General features: G+C 37.5%; 1 pseudogene; it reads right to left on the bottom strand.

Moving 5' to 3' along the window:
* Window positions 1–11,793: 11,793 nt before the first annotated feature.
* On the bottom strand, window positions 11,794–14,453 carry LOC117240516 (annotated as a pseudogene).
* Window positions 14,454–20,192: the final 5,739 nt, after the last annotated feature.

The raw sequence follows: 20,192 nt of genomic DNA, 5'->3' as shown, positions 1-20,192 counted from the left end.
TAGGCATTACAAGGAAGAGAAGTATTAGAAAGCAGCTCCTTTTTATTATGGATTTCTTTATAATCATGTAAATAAGAAATTCCGGAAATTTTTTCCTCAAGAATTTAATTCTTGTGTTTTGATTGATAATTATTACACTGCATACTAACTTTTCGCATACTGTTCGCGTCTAACAATTTCCTAATAATAACTACTTCAAAATTACATATGTTCTTGCACGAATTCAAAAGTACGTATGATACAATTACAATTGATTCTAAAATAATAATTATTTAAAGATATTAAGATACTAATTAAACGTTTCACTATATTTCAAAATCTGGAACAACAAATTTTTATTTATAAAAAATGAAACTGTCTTTATATATCCTTTGTCATGATGCTATTTCTTACTACCATGTCGACATTTTTTAAAATTCATTTTGTTATCTCTACGCAATATGAAAATTCATATACTGCTTAATATTTTTTACATATTATCCATCCACCGCATGATATCTCCTGAAAAATCAAAATATTAATGTTATATTATTACAATGCTTCTTAAATTTCAATTTTTGACAAATTTGAAATCCAATATATTTTGCACAATTATTATTTATCAAAAAATTCCAAGTTAGTAACTTTCTTTTCAAATGGCAAATAACATATACTTTGACTTACCTGTAAGTTTTTGTTCCTAATCATCATTTCCTCTTATAGAACACATCATTATTGTTCTCATAATTACTACCAGTGTCATAGATATTGTAGTGGCTACAACTGAATTAATAGAAAATGATAAATAACTGTGTATAACACTAACACATAACTGTGTATAACAATGACACATAACTTTTACTTACATATCAGTCGATACGGGATTACTGTGATATCCTGTTGATGTTTCTTAAGGCACTTGATTAGGTGCGATACGGTATCATTCCTTATGGTATACTGTAGATAAGTATTTTAGAAAATAACAAGAATAAATCTAAATTATTCAGAGGTTCCAGTTTCGGCTTAGACATAAATACAGGACCATTTGCAAAGAAGAAAGGGTGCGTTTCTACAGCCTCGTTATAGTAACCATGAATACCAATCTCTGAATTACTGGTTACTAAACATAAATATCCTATAAAATTTAATATATTTCTTTAATTTTTAATACATACATGAGTTAGTAGTTCTAAATTATGAATCATCCTACCTGTGATATTACACTTTTCCTTATAATATCATCACTCAAGTGAACAACATTAAGATCATGTAAACCATGTCATCCTATCTTACTGTGAAGATACTTAGTTATGTTATCTAACATTATAAAAATATCATCAAATTCAAGTCCTTTTATTCACATCACATGGCCACGACGATCTGGTTCTTCGTTATATAATGTTCTAAAATTTGTCGTATATATAGGATGTACAAACCGTGATATCAAGGTATCAGTTCTTCCTTCCCAAGGGACAGTTTCATTAAAATTCTGATAGAATTAAAAATTAATTATTAATATTCTAACAATCATATATGTTAAATACATTATAGTCAACGATATATACCTGAGCGAATGTAGGGGTGATTCCTTGATAATTATAAATGTCATCAGCCCACATCATTGTGCCACTTCTTTGTACTCCAGCCTCTAGATTAACAGCCTAAACAAACATACGAAATTTTATAGAAGCTGTACAAAATATAGTATATATGCGCAATATTGAAGCGTTCAAGGGGATATAAAGGTAATGTACATCACATACACGTGTACTCTCATGCAACAAAATACAATTAGATTTAATAGTATAAGCTCTTTTATTCATCATAATAGATTGGAAATTTAAGTGTCTTACGAGGGTGAGTAAAAAGTTACCCGCTCTGTCGGTGTAGAATTTATTTTAAGCAATTGTCAAAAAAGACATACATCATTTTTTGACATAATCACTCGATTTCTGTATACACTTTGTCCATTTGCCGAAGGACCTTCGTATTTTCTCATTAAAAGATGTTTTGGGCTGAGCTGCGAACCACGAATGCATCGTCGTCTTCACCTTTTCATCAGCTTTTTCGGCATCCATCTCGCACAAACTTTTTAAAACCCAAATCTGTCGTGCACTATTGCATAAGCAGAGCCTTGGCTGATTTGCAAATGATTTGCCACATTATCCAGTGTCACTCGTCTATTCCATAGAGCATAAGTTCATGAGCACGTTCAATGTTGTCATCGTGGATGTGGACGGGCGTCCAGCTGTTTTTTCATAACACTTGTACGATCTTCTTTGAACTTTTGTGCCCATTCAAACACACTTCGTGACAAAACACTTTCTCCATAATGTGCATTAAATCTTTGATAAATATAGGCATCAAACATAATATATATATATATATATGTATTTGAGGACTTACTCGAAAATGGCACCTCCTCCACCAATCTAAGAATGGCAATATTATGATTGTGTATGTTTTCTATTCCATCCATATGTGCACAATGTGCTGCGGTCAAAACATGCCTAGCTGATATCAGGGAACCTCCGCACTTCCATAGTGGTTTGTCTGGGTTTCGGGGATTACGAAAACCTAATGCAGCGATCCATGGCCAAGCGCCTAAAATGCAATAGTCATAGTTGTGAATATACATAATTTTTTCTCACATAACGAGTAACAACGATTATTACCTATTCGATATTCGATCATACAGCAGACGATAAGTACATACGTACAAATACTCTGAAATAGAGATTTTATAAAGACAGAAATTAAATTTTTATTCCAGTGGAATACAAATTATTAAATAATTCTATATAATTTCTATTTGAACTATACTGAACTATAAAGTTCAAACGTGTAATTTCTGCCCTAACAGTTTTTGATCTCTATCCATATTATTACTCCTATATCAATTTTTTATTTCAAGCAAAAAGATACTCTTCCTAACATGAAGTAAAAGAAAGAAATAATTCAAGTTAATAAGTAAAGTTACTACCGATAAAATCATAGCATTATTATTTAGTCTAATTGAAATGTACATTGATGTGCTGTTTAATGCCTTTAAAGTTCATTCTTTGCAGTAAATGGCTTATTATTAATCGGAAAGAAAGACATAAAACGTACCAAGTTCAGCTGGTTTACCATCGACCACCACCCTGGTATGAGAGACGTTGCTAAAACCACAGTATGGTGGTCGCAAAGCCTTATACTTATACACAGTTTTTATTAAAATTTCTCTCTTCTCTTTGTTTGGATCGTTCGGACAGCAAACGATCGTAACATTGCCCTGGTATCTGCACACTGATCGTCTATAAAAATCGGTGGCTGTACGGTACTGTATCTGCCATATTTCTTGCAGAGGTTTACATTTTCTGTAGTCAAGGCACCTGCCTTCTTGATTGTCCGGTGTGGTACATTCTGGATCAAACAATTTTAAAACATTTATACAGTTCAAAGATGCGTAAGAAAGCGACACCGATTACTCAACTTTCGAAGTAAAAAGCCGATCAAGTCCACCGGATTGCCCTACAGACACGTATTAATCCGTAAGAGTTAGTCATCATGTTGATAATAATTATCTAAAGAAACTTTTCACGTGAAAATATAAAATTTTAATTGATTAGATATTGTGTTAGCCATACTTAAGAAAGAAAATGAAAATGAATGAAATGAAAGAAAAGGACTACCTTCAACCTCATGTTTTAAATAAACACTTTGTCAGTTTTGCGGTAAATAAATTCTTAGGAATTCAGGACAGTTTTTAGTGAATCATTTTGTTTCGACCGTTCGCGGAGAGACGCGATCGCGAGATAGCACGTCAACGAGAGTTGTAAGTTCCCGTTACGATTAAATAATCGACGCCACGAACTGATCGATCCCCTTATTTCGATTATGATAATAAGGGTAGTTCAATGAAATTCCACAGAATTAACACAAATAAATTAATGTTTATTTCAACAACTTATTAACTAGAAAGATATAAATGGAACAAAAAAAATGTAACTGCGTTTTGGTTGATAAGTAATGCGCGACATACCACATGTGTTGACGGTTCGACATCTCGAAAAGTTCTGAACGCCTTTCGATTCTTTTCGTTTTTTTTGGAAGGCGACCCCCACTACGTTCGGATCACGCCACATTCTTTTACGCGAGGTAAAATACGGGCCACGAGTCGACGTTTCTGGAAGTCGCCCTGCTTAATGAACCATGCGCTTGCCACTACAATGTTTGTTTGCCGGGCAGACGCGACGATCCGTCTGCGACATTACAGTGCCGCAATCGATAGTTAAGAATATGACCTATGGTAAGCCGCATGGCGTAACATTCTCCCCCCGTTGAGAGGGTACCGATCAAACTAGGGAGGTGTGGTTGAAGTTCCCATCCTATTCCGTCTCGGTGGCTAGTTGTTCGGGTTTCTCGAGATCGGGTTGAATTGGCAGTGGGACAAGCCTTTTGACGCCCCGATCCAAAATGCTCTTTGCCGTCTGAACTGTAGCTGTCCGGATGACACCATCGGCGCCTGGTTGAACCTTGATAACTCGGCCCAGAGGCCAATGCATGGAGGGAACGTTGTCCTCTCTGAGGATGACGATTGTGCCCTCTTGGATGCTGTGTCCACCCTTGCTCCATTTATTGCGGTTGGTTAGCTCGTTCAAATACTCCTTATGCCAGCGGTTCGAAAAATGTTGTTTAAGCTGTTGGATATGCTGCCATTTGGAGAGTCGGTTCGATGGAATGTCTCTGAAATCTCGATCACGTAAGCACATTAATGAATCGCCAATGAGGAAATGTCCGTGAGTGAGGGCTAGGAGATCATTTGGATCGGTGGAGATAGGAGTTAGCGGGCGGGAATTGAGGACTGCTTCTATTTCTATTATAAGAGTATTACGGTGTTAAGCTCATATGTTTCTGTTTCTCCACTCGCGCTGCGCCATAATATCCTTTGATATTTCCGATCCTCTGGTCGTACGAGGAATTGCCGATACATTTTCTCGATGTCGCCAGTGAGTACGTACTGATGAGCGCGGAATCTAATTAATATACAAAATAAATTGTGAATTGATTCGAGAATATAGGATTTCCCCATTTTCATGATTATCGTGATTTTTGTATAAATATATTTTTTAAGATACTAATAATTAGGTACTTATAAATTAGTATTATCAATTATTTTGCATTTATAATTCCGCCTCTAGTATAAGTGTTAATTGAAAACTAACTTTATGTTTCAAAAAGTACTAGCAAAGTCGTTGAGTAACAAGCCACTGATGCTAACACAAATAGCATTGTCGTAATTAAATATTTCTAAATATTCATTTTTCATTTTGAACCTGTAGAAACAATTTATTATATATACTATTAGCTAAGTAATTGCATATTTAATTAAGTCGAAATATAAAACTTAGTTATTTTAATAATTTAAAAAATAAAAAACTGACAAACATTTCAATTTAATTTATGGTTGGAACAAAAGACAGTTATTTTTCATTAATTGAAATATTGCAATGCAGAGTACTTTCGAAAATACGCCGAGAGTATTCCTGATGGTGAAACGAGCGTTGCTTCATCGAACGCAGCTAAAGAAAACAACATCTATGTAGTTGGTGGTACGATGCCTGAAATAGAGGGCGATAAATTGTACAATACCTGTACTATTTGGGGTCCCGATGGAACTTTGATAGCAAAACACCGAAAGGTAAGTAATATATTCCTTTATGGCTTTGAATTTGAAAATATTGGGGTGAAGAAAGTGACTCTATCTAGGAATAATTTAGGAATATACATATGTACATACGTATACTATAACCAATTCTATAATTTACGGTTTATAAAATACGTTATGATACGGGAAACGCCCATTTTTGTTGTAATGTGTAATATAAATTTTTCACATACTTAAAATATTATTATACTTATTTTTTCTCCTTTTTAAACATTATTAAATGATAAGATTTTTTAATAAAAGAAAGTGATAAAAACGCTGTCAGTTATTAAATAAAAAATAATTAAAGTTTAGGAGTTGGTAACTTTGATATTAAATTACAAAAGTTGCAGCAATAGAATTAGCGACTACATTTTTATGTTATTAGGTACATCTATTCGACATCGACATTCCTAATAAGATTACTTTTCGAGAGAGTGATTCACTCAGTCCTGGTAACTCCCTAACGACGTTCGATGTGAAGGGCTGCAAAATAGGTATTGGCATTTGCTATGATATTAGATTCGAGGAAATGGCACGCATTTATCGGAACAAAGGTACAGTAACTTAATCGATCAATACTTAACTAGCAAAAAATTAAATATCTTTCTTAAATATATTCTATATAAAATTAATATAATCTGTAACTCTGTATAAAAAGAAGCTTAATTTAAAAAACCAGTATATTTGCTGAAAATGAAACAAATAAAAGAATTAAAAGCACAATAAGAGGACTGTCCTCGCATATTCAGAAATGATGGAATGTGAACCGTGCAACTACGAAGTTAATTGGTATTCGGTGGCTTCATATTTCCTGCTTCTCTGGGTTAGGTTGCCAAATGCTGATATATCCAGCGCCATTCAATATGACCACTGGACCACTGCACTGGTCATTACTTCAGCGTTTCAGAGCGAATGATAATCAATTATACGTTGCCTGCATATCACCGGCTCGTGTTCCTTAAGCAAGTTACGTCGCATGGGGACATACACAGTTGACCAATCCCTGGGGAAAGATTCTTTACGATTTGGAAACTCAAGAGAATATGGCAGTCACCGATATCGAAAAAAAAAAAAAATATGAGGCATACTATATAAGATTGTCATCGATTTAAAATCAAAGTATGAAAAGGATACCCTGGAGAGAGTAAAACACAGAATCATTCCAACTAAACATTCAGATCGTACCGACACCTAGGTATCGTCTTACAATTAAATCTCGGTCTCGAATGGATTAAAATGAAATACATACTTGCAGCTTCAACATCTTCAATATCGAGGAGATTCAAACTTTACAAATAAATGTAAATTGCGATGTAAAACAAAGCGATGTAAAAAGGGAAAAAGGAGGAAAGAAGGAACAGGGAAGCAAAGAGAAGAAACGAATTTTTCATTTTCTCGAAACTGGATCAAGTTTCAGGCTGCTCGCCAAAGAGTCTGTAGCTAACGAGACAAGATTAGACAAACCACGCTTTAAAATTCCCACAGAACTATAATAATCCTCGAAATCAATACGATTCGTCGATCCATCGCCTGATTAAAAAATGAGATAGGATGAAGCTCACTAGTCGGCCTTTGAACTTTCAATAGTGATTCTCTGTAAATGCTTGAAATTGACGCTTGGATTCTTTCCAGATTAACTAGCTTTGCCCCTCCCTCCCTTTATCTATTTTCTTAGATCGACTTAGACTGCCACAACATATTATCTTTCTTCTTTTCTTTTCTTTTCTTTTCTTTTGATCTTTTAAAGCCCTAAATCGCTGGCTATTTTGTATACTATATATTTTGTACACTCAATTACTCTGTAAGTCATAAGTACATATGTTTTACAACGTTATTTGTCATATTTCAGTTAAACCCCAGAAAAGCCAGAAATATATTTGCAGCGTGTTTTAACGCGTCCCTGGCAAAGATCTCAAAAACGAGTTGCGACACAATTTAAAGCGACAAATAGCACCACGTGTCTCGTTGTGGTAACACACGGTTCGCCAGCTTTTTAAAAGCGCTCTCCGTTTGCTTTTTCCTCTCTTCCCTGTCTCTTCGTTTTTTCTTAACGAGCAAAACCATTTTCGCGAGGACGAGAGTACGGAAATGACGTACTGGCAATTTTGTTTTGTGATAATACAAGCAGCTCGGTTTCAGTGAATTAAACTTGGCCCCAAGCTTCTACTTATCCCTACCTTCCTTTCCTTTATTTTCCCTTCTATATCGGTTTTGCGGTTTTCCACATTTCCATCACAATAAACCATGTTTTTTCTCGATTTTACATGTTAGCCAATGATTCACGGCAAAAGCGTCGACTGTAAAAATATTTGTAGTTGCAATAGCAACAAGTATGTTTTCTCAAATAGAAAATATTGGGAGCGTACTAGTGACGAGGGCCTCAGGCTTGATAACGAATCCGTGACCAACGGGAGGACAGGTTCCCTTGCTCTAACTCACACGTGCACCACTCCCTGCTCGTAAGGCACTCGACTTCCTTCACCGATCAGCTCTCTAGCAAGACTGCTCGTCATCCCAACGACGCCACCGAAACAAGACTCCGGTCGAGTGTCTCAGTACACACGATCCTCCGATCGACGTACGATTGCTATCGGTTTGGACTTGCGATTGTTTCGTTATGGCTATATTAGGGTCTAGGTTGCAAGGTTAGGGTGTTGTCCTGAAGTTCCAGAGGGGCCCCGGCGTCCTTTCGTCTCCGACTCGGCCATCCTGACACTTACACGTCCTCGTGTGTGGCCTGCTGGCTTAGTCTACCCGTCGGGGCTTCCACCACGCAGGCATCGACCCGGCGCTCGTCCTCGGGGCAATGTTTTTCTTCTCGCCGCGATGGACAGCGAGACGCGATGTGTCCCGGCATGTGGCAGTGAAAGCACAACGCTTTTGGTGGTGCAGCCGGTCGGCTTTCCTCCGGGCGTCGGGGGTCCTTCTTCGGTTCCCACTTCGCCCTCTTGCGGCATTCGAATGTCGGATGTCCGTAAATACCGCAGTGGCCACACTTGGTCCAGGGGGCGGGTGACCAGCCTCGTTTGTTTCCGGAGCTCGCTAATGACCTCCACGGCGGGGGCGTTGGCCACTCCGTGTATAGGAAGGGCTTCATTTCTCTTTGGAATTGTTTCACCGACGTGATGTCACTCGTGAGCGCTAGTCGTTTAAAACGTTCATCGCGCGAGCCCAGCAGATGGAGGGCGGTGGCGGCGAGTACCTCTTCCCTGGTTGAATTTCACCACTTCGACCCCAGGAGGGTGATGATACGATTTCCGTACGCTCCTGGTGTTTCGCCGTCCCGCGGTAGTTCCTCCGCTACCTTGATTAGCGACGCGGCTGCTACTTCTTGGCCACCGAAGTGCGCGGCGAATTGTTCCTTAAAATCTGGCCAGGTGAGCTCGTCGCCGTTCATTATCTGCGTAAGCCAATACGCTGCCGGACCCTCTAGGGCACGGTTTAGGGCAGAATACAGTGCGCTGTTTTTCAGGGGGTGGTCCCTCATGAGCAGGCCGAGCTCGAGTCACATTCCGAGTCCGAGCTCGAGGCGCCCTCCCGGGCAGGGCTCGCGGGAGATTGCGATTCCGTGTTGGAGTTCTCCATCGTCCGGTCGCGGGTGGGGTACCTTTATTGTCGATAGTGACACTAGTGACGAGGGCCTCAGGCTTGATAACGAATCCGCGGCCAACGGGAGGACTATCATATAAAAAGCAACAGGATACACGAAATAATATAATTCTGACTAGGACAACATAAACGCAAGAAGTGTTGATATTGAAAAAAATATTTAATTTTGTATATAAATATTTTCATATTTAAAAAAGTTTCCGGAAGCAGGAAGATTTACAAACAAATAATATCATAAACCGAATGTTTCATGATCCTTTTCTAATTAGAGTGTGTGACAGCATGTGAGAACGTTTCTTAAAAATATGACTTATTGCAATTACTTAATCGCAATTATAAACGATTAAGACCTTCTCACAACGAGGCAATCTATCCAAAGTATAAAACTCGTTATACTTGATGAGAAAACAAATCTCTACTTAGGTTTCATTTCGTTTCATCGCGTTCATAAAAAGTGAATTTGTATGAACACATCGTGCAATTTAGTAATTAGGACCGTTGATCTCGCTGCAACATAGATGGATAGAAAAAAGCCATTTAAAATGATACAACGTCGGGAAGACAATTATGAAAATTATAAATGGAACACAAGATAAAATTGTTTAAGATTAATTCTTCTTTTTTTTTTTTAATCGCGAGTGTTTGCAAACGAAGTTTCAATCTGTTTACAATGATAGCAATGAGAGGAGGATGTCTATGAAAGTTATAAATGCGATATTGAATAACATTTCTGCGAGTGGGTTTGTTTTTCGTTACAAATGTTTTTTAAACGAATCTGCAATCTGTTGGAAACTACGGAACAGTAACGGGACGACTGATAGGGAAATATAAAAGATCGCGTTTTATTTGAACAGACAAATCTTTGAAATCTATTCGAAAGTCTATTTGAAATGGTACGAGCTCGAAAAGAACGGTGAATACTATAGAAGAAGGATTAATTAAAATTCTTATTAATCTGTACGCTTTGTATATTAAATACCTTGATCGATGCCAAGATAACAAATTATTATACAAAACAGTGAAGTATCCACGTCTGACATTAATATTGAGTATTACCATTACTGTAATTTAATTTTTAACCGATCCTGAAAATTCCTTAGAACGTAAAAAGTATAAAATGTTACTGTGCATTTCAAGATTAAATGCACTGTAATTTAGAAACAGTTATGAAGCGGAAACAAATAATTTATTCAGAATAAGAATTCTACGTAATCATGTTAAAAAAAAACGTACTTATAACGCGTTTAAACTCCAAATATGTAAAGACAATAAGGGAAAAAAATTAAACGAAGAATCGTATTTTTTGTAAATTCACACAAGATTTTATCCAAAAAAAAATTAAGATTTTTTGAAGAACGTACAAGAACAATAAAAAAGGGATGTTAAATACAAAAAATAGATTAAAATTTAGATTATGAAATATAAAAAAAATGATATTGCATAATTTACAATTATTTTCGATAGCTTACGTCAGTATGTTGGAGTGTAAACTATAAAATATTCAAAAACTGATACCATTTAGACATAATTAAAAAAACAATAAATTGCGGAAACCGATAGTTAAAACTCGATACGATCGATACTCCAAAACTCTAATCCTAATAATTACTCAGCAATAATAACCGATAATTCATGTTGATTAATGTTTGAACTCCGTTTTTTTCTGTATGTGTATACAAATTTTGTACAGTTTGATAAAGCGAAATTAAATTATCATCTTTTTGTACTACTTCAAACATTGAGATTTGTCATCTTCAAGGTCGATCACACATAGTTTCAGATTGCGGAGTTGCAAGGATAATTAATTTTGCAATCGGTTTTCCTTTGATATAGATGTGAATACAAATAGCCATTGATTGACAATATACCGAAGCAATTCTAGTTTAATTTGAAGTCATCGATCCTTTGATATTTTTGGAAGAATAGTAAAAGTACAGAGAAAACAAGAAAAAATGACGTTAACTAAAAGATAGCTCCAATGTATCTCATAAATATTATCTATATATCATTTGTAAGATGTAAGTGACCAAGATATCGAATTATACAAAAATTGTATGTAATGATTAATACTTGAACGTTACTTACATTTATGTACATGAAAATTTGATCTTTTATTAACTAAGTTATTGATCGACAAAATGACTTCCTACATAATTCTCCGCCTGAACTGAAATGCATATCTTTTTTTACGCAAGCCTTATGTGTAGCTAGCAACGAGCAAACAGATTAATTACTTTACACACGGTCGTATCTTGTTTGCTGTAGGCGAGTTCTCTCGTGTAATCAACGAAGTACTCAACTTTAAAGCGATAACAGAAGAACATTATTGTATCGATAAAAATCATGCTTTTTTCAAAGAAATATGTAACTCGTATTTTTTTAAAGCAACCCTCATAACGTATTGAATAAAATAATCATACATTTTTTTTTGTTCAACATTTGTAAAATACGATATTATCAAGATCACCAAGGAGGTAATCTTCAATTCTTAATGAATATAATAAAAAACATAATTAATGATTGTTTGATGGTTTTATTATTATCTCTATAATACAAAAGCACAACATCGTGTCAACAGTTTATATAGTTCGTATGTTTCTGTAGGAATACACAAATAATAGTTCTCTATCACAATGTAATCTAAAGGGAAAACCCTAACTAAATGACAAAAATATCGGTAATAACTGGAACTAATGAATGTTAAAAGCAATCAGTATATTCCATACAAACTTCCATCAACACGATTCGTTCTTCATTCTCTCAACACACTAAGACCGCAATCTTTAAACGCTTATAAAACCATAAGCAATCGTGAAGTTTAGAATTCGCTAACTGGGCGTCTCTCAATCCAGTTTTTGATCTTGGGCAGAAGGAGGACCTTTTTCTCCAGCAGCTTCAGATTCTCGTAATTCTCGATCAGATCAGATTTGTACATAAAGTTCAAATAATCGAGCAGAGCAACGAATGTTAAATCAGTCCAAGAGAGAGTACCATCGTAGAAGTAGCCGTCATTTTCCTTCACTTGCTGGTCCAAACGTTCTAAAATGAACGGCAGCGTCTCTTCAGCAGCCTTGCGTTTTGCAGCTTTGACCTTCTCGTCCTCCTCATAGTGGAAGGCGGCAATTTCTGAAAATTTGTTTTCAGTTAAATACTATTCGCTAATGTTATACTAATTTGAATACAGTGTTGTGCGAAATTTAAATGATACTGAAGATAGAATTACAATCCTTTTTAATGCTTTGTCTTGTATTGTTGACATACGTGTATCGTTCGATTAAATCAAATATTAAATCGGATTTCAACTAATAAATACCTGAACAGATATGTACACTCTGTTATCAAGATTCTCATAAGATTTATGCAAAACAGCACTGGATACTCACTATGACGAATATCATGAATAGTATCAACAGTGGCATCAATATGAAGATTTGCCCAGTCAGTCTTTCCAGCTAAGTCATATTGTTTGGCTAAGTAACGGCAAATAGCTGTAGACTGAGCAACCGTCCTTCTATCAGCTACGAGCATAGGAAGCAGGCCATAAGGAGTCACTAAAAACATACAACTAATAGAATCAAAGATTCTATCGAACAAACAGATTATGATGCTTCTTAAATATCTAGCTTCCTGTTATCTGTTTTGGAAAGATATAATTTAATTTATTGATAATTTATCAGCAAACAAAGGGCATTGTCTCCTTAACAATACCTATTGTCCTCCCACATATCTTATAGAGCAATGGAGAGTAAACAATAATCTCTGTTATACTCTGCATAATTGTGTTCTACTTTATTTAGCTACTTTAGTTAAATTAGGAAAGATGAGATTTAAGAAACAGAACTTCTTTAAATTTTAAGCTTACAGGGCTTTATTTCTGGCCAGACGTCCTTTTTGATACGTTCATCTTCAAATGGAATACTAGCATAGCTGAAGAAGAACGGATTGGTTCTGCCAATGCCGTAACTGTGAAGTAAGTCAATTTATAGAGCGGCATCTTCCTGGAAGTATAATATATACAAAGTAAAAACAAAGAATCATTGATGACAAGAATTATATTATTACAAATTATGAAGTATAAGACAATTTAAGTAAAAAGCATCAACTACTAACTACTCGCATAGCTATTTGTATCTTTATATTTTAATATAGCTTAGATATAAAAAGAATATTATTTTTGGATGTAATAATATATAAACTTGCGCCAAATATTATAACAAAATATTGCACTTTCTATTTAAGTAGGATAGACATATTACCGGCATTTATTTTTTTTTTCTATAGCAATGAAATTGTTTATAAAAAAGTTTATAAGAAAACTATCAATTAATGCAGACAACGCATTTCAAAATATTAATTACATTCGCACGATTCGTTATCTCTAGTATTAATTTAACCATATGGTTCTATACACCCAAGACCCTCTAACAGTAATTTAGTACCATTACTAGTCGTATGTACAATGTATGTTTGTATACAACTTTCGTAACTACAAAACATTCAGCATGATTATATATTCTTCCAAACTTAAGAAACATTTTCTAATTGCATACTTAAATTTATCGATCAATTACAAACATATGATAACATTTATTTCTTTCAACTACTAATTTTCAAATCCTCTGCTGTTCCGTTAATTGAACGACGCGCCGACTTTTCGTACAAGTATCTTGTATCTTATCTGTATTATTTAGTTATCAATAAAGAAGAAACATTTTCTAATTGTATACTTAAATTTATCGATCAATTATGAACATGTAATAACATTTATTTCTTTCAACTACTAATTTTTAAATCATCTGCTGTTCGGTCAATTGAAGGATGTCGGCTTTCTGTAGAAGTATTTCATATTTATTATTTAATTATGAATAAGGAAAAAACATACAAAATATAGTTTTTAAACGGTTTATTATTTATAAAGAGAAACTTTGATTCAGGATATATATACTATATATATACTATTTACTTACAATTTTTTTTTTAAGACTTCAAAGTCGAAACAAGCACAGGAAATTTCCAAGCCGGTTAACAGAAACTTGAATGAGACAAAAATAACCTTTAGATCTCTATATGTTCTTCTTCCCCCCTGTTGCTTCCACGTAACTCTTATCCTATTGGTGGAGCTGTGCTGATATGTGAAACTATGACTACATAAAAACATCCGGAAAGACTCATTGAATGATTTTATAGTTTAAGGTTAATAAATTTCCATAAATTAAAGTTGAAAATTTATGAGAACATGTTCTCTGTAACAAAACTTAGTAAAAACAAACTAGCAAGGTTTATAGATTCTTTAATGATTATGTATGTATTCATAAACTAGTTCGATAAACATCGTTCGATAAAACGTCGAACAACACACAACATTGAAGCGCGAAATTTCAAATTGAAGGAAAGACAAATAACAAATATTGCGAACAAATGATATTAAATTTACAATAAGCTCATGTAAGAAAAAATAAAAGGGATAAAAGTAGTACAGAAGATAGAAAAATCTATAAAACTGGTGGCTGGGAAGTAGAAAATATATAAATTTATGTTATTAGAGTTTAGTACTTCTGTCGATCAATGTGTTACGACCGTTCGCGGAGAGACGCAGTCGCAGTAGCGAGAGGCGTAAATTCTCGCTACGATTCGGTGAATCGACTCCGCGAAGTAGTCGTTTCCCTGTTTCGGTTAAGATAAGAGGTGGTTAAATGAATATGACACTGTATAGTAAGTGATATTTCACCGTTTATTCCAACAACTTATAACGAAGGCAGTTACGCTGGTGCGTATGTACGAGATTTTTTTTTTATTTATTTGTTGAAATTACAATTAATTCTCGCGTTGAGAATATTTTTTTTTTATTTATTTGTTGAAATTACAATCAATTCTCGCGTTGAGAATTTTCAGTAATTTTTCTGGCGTGGCGCAGTGACATGGCTGTTTATTTACAATAAGTTAATACTATTATAGATAGGTATAATTTATAAGTATTATAAGTAAGTGCATATGCTTAGTTTGGATAATTAAATGAATCTGACGTTTAGATCTAGCGGGTAGTGCCTCTTCAGCCTGCGAGTCTGGTCTGTCGTATCGAGTAGTCCAGTGATTAGGGGGTTTCGGTGTTTGTTGATTCTTTTGCTGTATCTGTTGCTATATTTTGCTATTTCCTCTTTGACGGTGGGTATCTTGAGGTCGCGGTGTATTGTTTCATTGGTTACATACCAAGGTGCGTCAATTAGGGATCTTAGCGTTTTCGATTGAAAGCGTTGGAGCATTTCAATGTTGGAGTTACTTGCTGTTCCCCATAGCTGGATTCCGTAGGTCCAGACAGGTTTTATTACGGTCTTGTAGAGGGTAATTTTATTCTGTATATTTAGTTTGGAGCGTCGGCCCGTGAGCCAATAGAGTTTTTTTAGTTTGTCCTTTAGTTGCTTCCCTTTATCTGAGATGTGTGTCTTCCACGTTAGTCTCCTGTCCAGGGTCATGCCCAGGTATCGGACTGTGTCCCTGCTAGGAACTGTTGCATTGTTGATGGTGACCTGGGGGCAGGTTTGTTTTCGGAGCGTGAAGGCTACATGTGAGGATTTCTTTTCGTTGACTTTGAAGCCCCATTTGTGAAACCACTTTTCCATGGAGTCGAGACTTCGCTGGAGAGTGGATGAGGCTATTACCGGGTCAGCGTGGGAAACTAATAGCGCTGTGTCGTCTGCAAATGTCGCTATTGTTATATCATTTGATATAGGTAGGTCGGCAGTGTAGATGGAGTACAGTAGGGGTCCGAGGACACTACCTTGGGGTATGCCGGCTTCTATTGGGAATGTTGCGGAAGTGGCGTCTAGGTATTTAACCATGAATTGCCTATTGGTTAGGTAAGGTTTTAGGATGGAGTAGTAGGGGTGGGGTAGGATCTTTTTAAGTTTGTATAGTAGCCCTTCATGCCATACTTTATCGAATGCCTGTTGGATGTCTAGGAAGACCGCTGAGCAATATTTTTTCTTTTCGAGTGTTTGGCTGATCGTATGAGTTAGGCGGTGGATTTGCTCTACTGTAGAATGATGTTTTCGGAAGCCGAATTGGTGATCTGGGAGTGTTTTCAAGTTCTCTAGGATTGGAAGGAGTCGGTTCGTGAGCATCTTCTCGAATAGTTTGGACAGGGTGGGTAAAAGACTGATTGGGCGATAGGAGCAGGTTTCGTATATCGGTTTACCGGGTTTAGAGATGAGGGTAATCAATGAGATTTTCCAAGCCTTAGGATAGTGTTCCAGGCGAAGGATAGCATTAAAAATCGATGTGATGAGTGCTATCCCTTTTGTGGGAAGTTCCTTGATTGCTCTATTGCCTATTAGGTCGTGTCCTGCTGCTTTCTTGGGGTTTAGGCGACTGATTGTTTCTATAGTCTCAGCAGAGGAGAAGGGTTCGATAGGAGGGGACATTTGGAAGGGGTGTGCAGGTATTCAGTAACGTCCGCGGCGGTTTGGGGGGAATGGGGTTTGAATACTTTTGACAAGTGTTTTGCAAACAGGTCGGCTTTTTCTATGGGGCTTCGCGCCCATCCACCTTGCGGACGGCGGATAGGTGGGATTATTTGTGGGGGGCGTGTGAGTTTCCTGGAGGCCTTCCATAGTGAGTAGTTGGCGTCGGCTGTGGGGGACAAGCTGGCGAGGTATTTACGGAAACAGTCGTTTTTATAGTTTCTTAGGGTTCTGGATAGCTTTCTAGTTGCGTTGTTAAGTTTGCGTTTGTCCTCCGGTGTTCTATGGGTCTGCCATACTCTTCTTAGTCTTCGTTTTTCTGCTATTTTTTTAGTATGTAATGGGGATATTCTTGTTTGCTGTTAGATGGCTTTGTCGGTGTGGAGAGGCGGATTGCGTTTATTATGCTCGTGTTTAAGTATTCCGTGGCTGCTTCGATATCTTCCTTTGTTTTTAGTGGGGTGAAGGCTGAGGTTGAGTGTGTAAAGACTTCTCTGAAGAGCTGCCAGTTGGTGTGTTGGTTGTGAATGGTGCCATTAGGTGTATTCTCGATGATTGTTGAACTGACTGTTGCTATCACGGGAGAATGATCAGAGGAGAGATCAGCCGAGGAGTTGATCTGGACGTGTCTTGATGGGATATTTTTAGTTATGAAGAAGTCGAGAAGGTCGGGTATTTTGTTGGTGTCAGTGGGCCAGTATGTGGGTTCGTATGTGGTGAGGTAGTTGAGGTTGTTGTTTGTTATGCTGTTTAAGAGGTTTTTGCCTCTTGCTGTAACCAGTCTGCTGCCCCATTGGATGTGCTTGGCGTTATAGTCTCCTCCAACTATGAATCTGTTGCCCAGGGTGTCCAGGAAGTTATCAAAGTCTTCTTTGGCGATGGAGTGTCTGGGAGGGCAGTATACTGCTGAGGTGGTGATTGAGCCATGACAGTCTTCTATTGCTACGTTTGTTGCTTGGAGGTAGTCTTTCTGGAATGATGGGAGTTCGTAGTGCTTAATACTTGCTTTGATTATTATTCCGGTGCCACCGTGGGCCTTTCCGCTGGGGTGTTGGGTATGGTAGAATTTGTAACCATTTATTTTCAGGTAGCTCTTGTCGGTGAAGTGGGTTTCCGACACGAGCATTACGTCGATTTGCTGGTGTTTTAAGAAGAGTTCTAGTTCAAGTTTGTGTTGCGCTAGACCGTTGGCGTTCCAGAGTGCTATGCGCCTTGGTTTTATTTTGAGTCGGGGCGTGCTAATTTTTCCACGATGAGTGTTAGTAGCGATAGCAAGTGATTTATTTGCTCCGATTGTTTCTCTATTAGCTTTTCAAGCCTTGAGGAGTTGTCTGTGTTTGGTGGGTTGGGGTCACTGTTTTGGGGAAGGTTCCTTTGGCTGTTCGGGTTATTTTGGATGCCTTGTACTGCTTGGGCAAAGGAGGTTGAGGTGGAGATGAATTTGGTAGGACTGTGCGTTTGGTTGGTTGAGGGGGTTGGTGTAGTGAATTTCGGCGGGCTGGGTGTTTGGTTGGATACCTCTTTTGCTCTGGGCTTAGGGTACCTGTTCGTGTATAGTGTTTTATATGCTGGGCAGCCTTTGTAGTTGGCAGGGTGGTCCCCTTGGCAGTGGATGCATTTCGCTGGGGTTTCCGGTGATTTGGCGCACTGGTCAGTGGAGTGAGAGCCTGCGCATTTAACGCAGCGGAAAGTATGGTTGCAGTATTTCTGCGTATGACCGTACCTTTGGCACCTTTTGCACTGCACTATTTCTTTTTTCACGAGCGGTGGTTCGATCTTTACTATCGCGTTCATTAGGCGACTGATGTTATATATTTCCTTATTGTTCGGTTTTTCTTTAATGTCTAGGAAGAATAAGGATAACGGGTCTTTCGAGACTCTATGCCTTATATTACTTACGTTGACGACTTCGTGGCCGAGTTTTGAGAGTTCGTATTTTAGTTCGTCTATATCTGCTGAGTGGTGTATGTTTCGTAGGACCACCCGGAAAGGCCTTTCCTGTTTAAGTTGGTAGGTGTGGAAGTTGGCGTTCAGGGTCCTGAGTGTCTTGGTGAGTTTTCTGTAAGCTTCTGGGTTCGTCGGTAGTATTTTCACCTTGTTGTTGCTTATCTTAAGGTTATATTCCTCCTTGCTGGTATCTCTCTCTAGGGACTTGGTCATTGTCTGTATGTCAATGACGTCGTCCACAAAAATTGGTGGGGGAGGGGGGATTCTCTGTGAGTGTTGGTTTGATGGCGGTTCTACGATTTCCATGGCGTCGTTTGAGGATTCCAATACGGCGAACCTGTTGTGTGTGTTTATTTGCGTTGCTGGTTCTATTTTCCTCTTCTTTGTAGTGTTAGCGTCGTTAGTGCGGAGAGTTCTGCTACACTTCTGCCACGGGGGGGGGGGTAGCTCGGGGTAGCTGCGAGTCTGCTCCGGAGAGCCTGGTCGCGGTTGCTGGGCCATCATCGAGCTAGTTAATTCGGAATGAACAACTAGTCGTGAGGCTGTGAGGCTAGTATTCGTGTTGGGGTTAGGTGCGTGGGATTTTCTTCTCCCTAGGGGGTAAGGGGCACTTAGCTGTGTTCTCTTTCGACGTTTGGGCGACACGTGTTGTTTTCGAACTACGCTGGGCACTAGAGACACGTCTGCACGCTTCGGCACTCCACAGCGAACTGCGTTGAGAATATGTACGAGATGAATGAGTGACTGATCTGTGGGTGTGTCCTACCCGGTGGAAGGATATTGACCGTTCGAAGGATGTGAAATCAGAACTGTCTTGGGAGACGATGCTGTTTCGGAGGAAAGCTAAGGATGGGTGTGTCTAGCGCACGGGACCATCGGATTTGTTGGTGACGATTTTAGTTAGGAGAGTGAAGGAAGTGGCTTCGTTGTTAATTGGTTAACGAAGGGTCTTAACCGCCCTCGAGAGAAAGTGGTTAGTGGGAGGAAAGTTGCAGCATACGTGAGAAAAATTAACTTTCCCTTGTCCAGTCGGGGTAGACAATAGTCTTTAGAAATTCTTCGGAAACAGACGTTTGTTTGGTTTGAAGGACCTTTTCTAGGAAATCTATGAGATTTATGGAAGGTACTTGAAACTATGGAGGATACGCTGCGAGTATCCGGTGACATCTGGTTGCCATATTGCTCGCGGTGCGACGTAACAAAATGGAATAGAAAGATTATACCACAGACGAAATTATACTTTATACTTTATTATACTTTATACTTTATTATTACATTACATCAATTGACATCTTTGGAATTACAACGATTCGATACACATTTTAACGTTTTAAACGTTTTAACGTTTAACATTCTAACATTCAGTTAGAACTTTGTATTGATTAGAGATATTGTAACGACCAGAAATATCGATACATATATCAATACTTTTACCTCGAAATTCGTAGATTCGTACTCTTCATTGTCCATACAAATTGTGTCATATATGTCCAAACCAAATTTAATTT

This window comes from Bombus vosnesenskii, unplaced genomic scaffold, assembly GCF_011952255.1.
Source record: "Bombus vosnesenskii isolate JDL3184/JDL3185 unplaced genomic scaffold, Bvos_JDL3184-5_v1.1 scf7180000014738, whole genome shotgun sequence".
Lineage (NCBI taxonomy): Eukaryota > Metazoa > Arthropoda > Insecta > Hymenoptera > Apidae > Bombus > Bombus vosnesenskii.
Note: the sequence above shows the minus strand (reverse complement) of the source record. Positions and strands in the feature narration are given on the sequence as shown.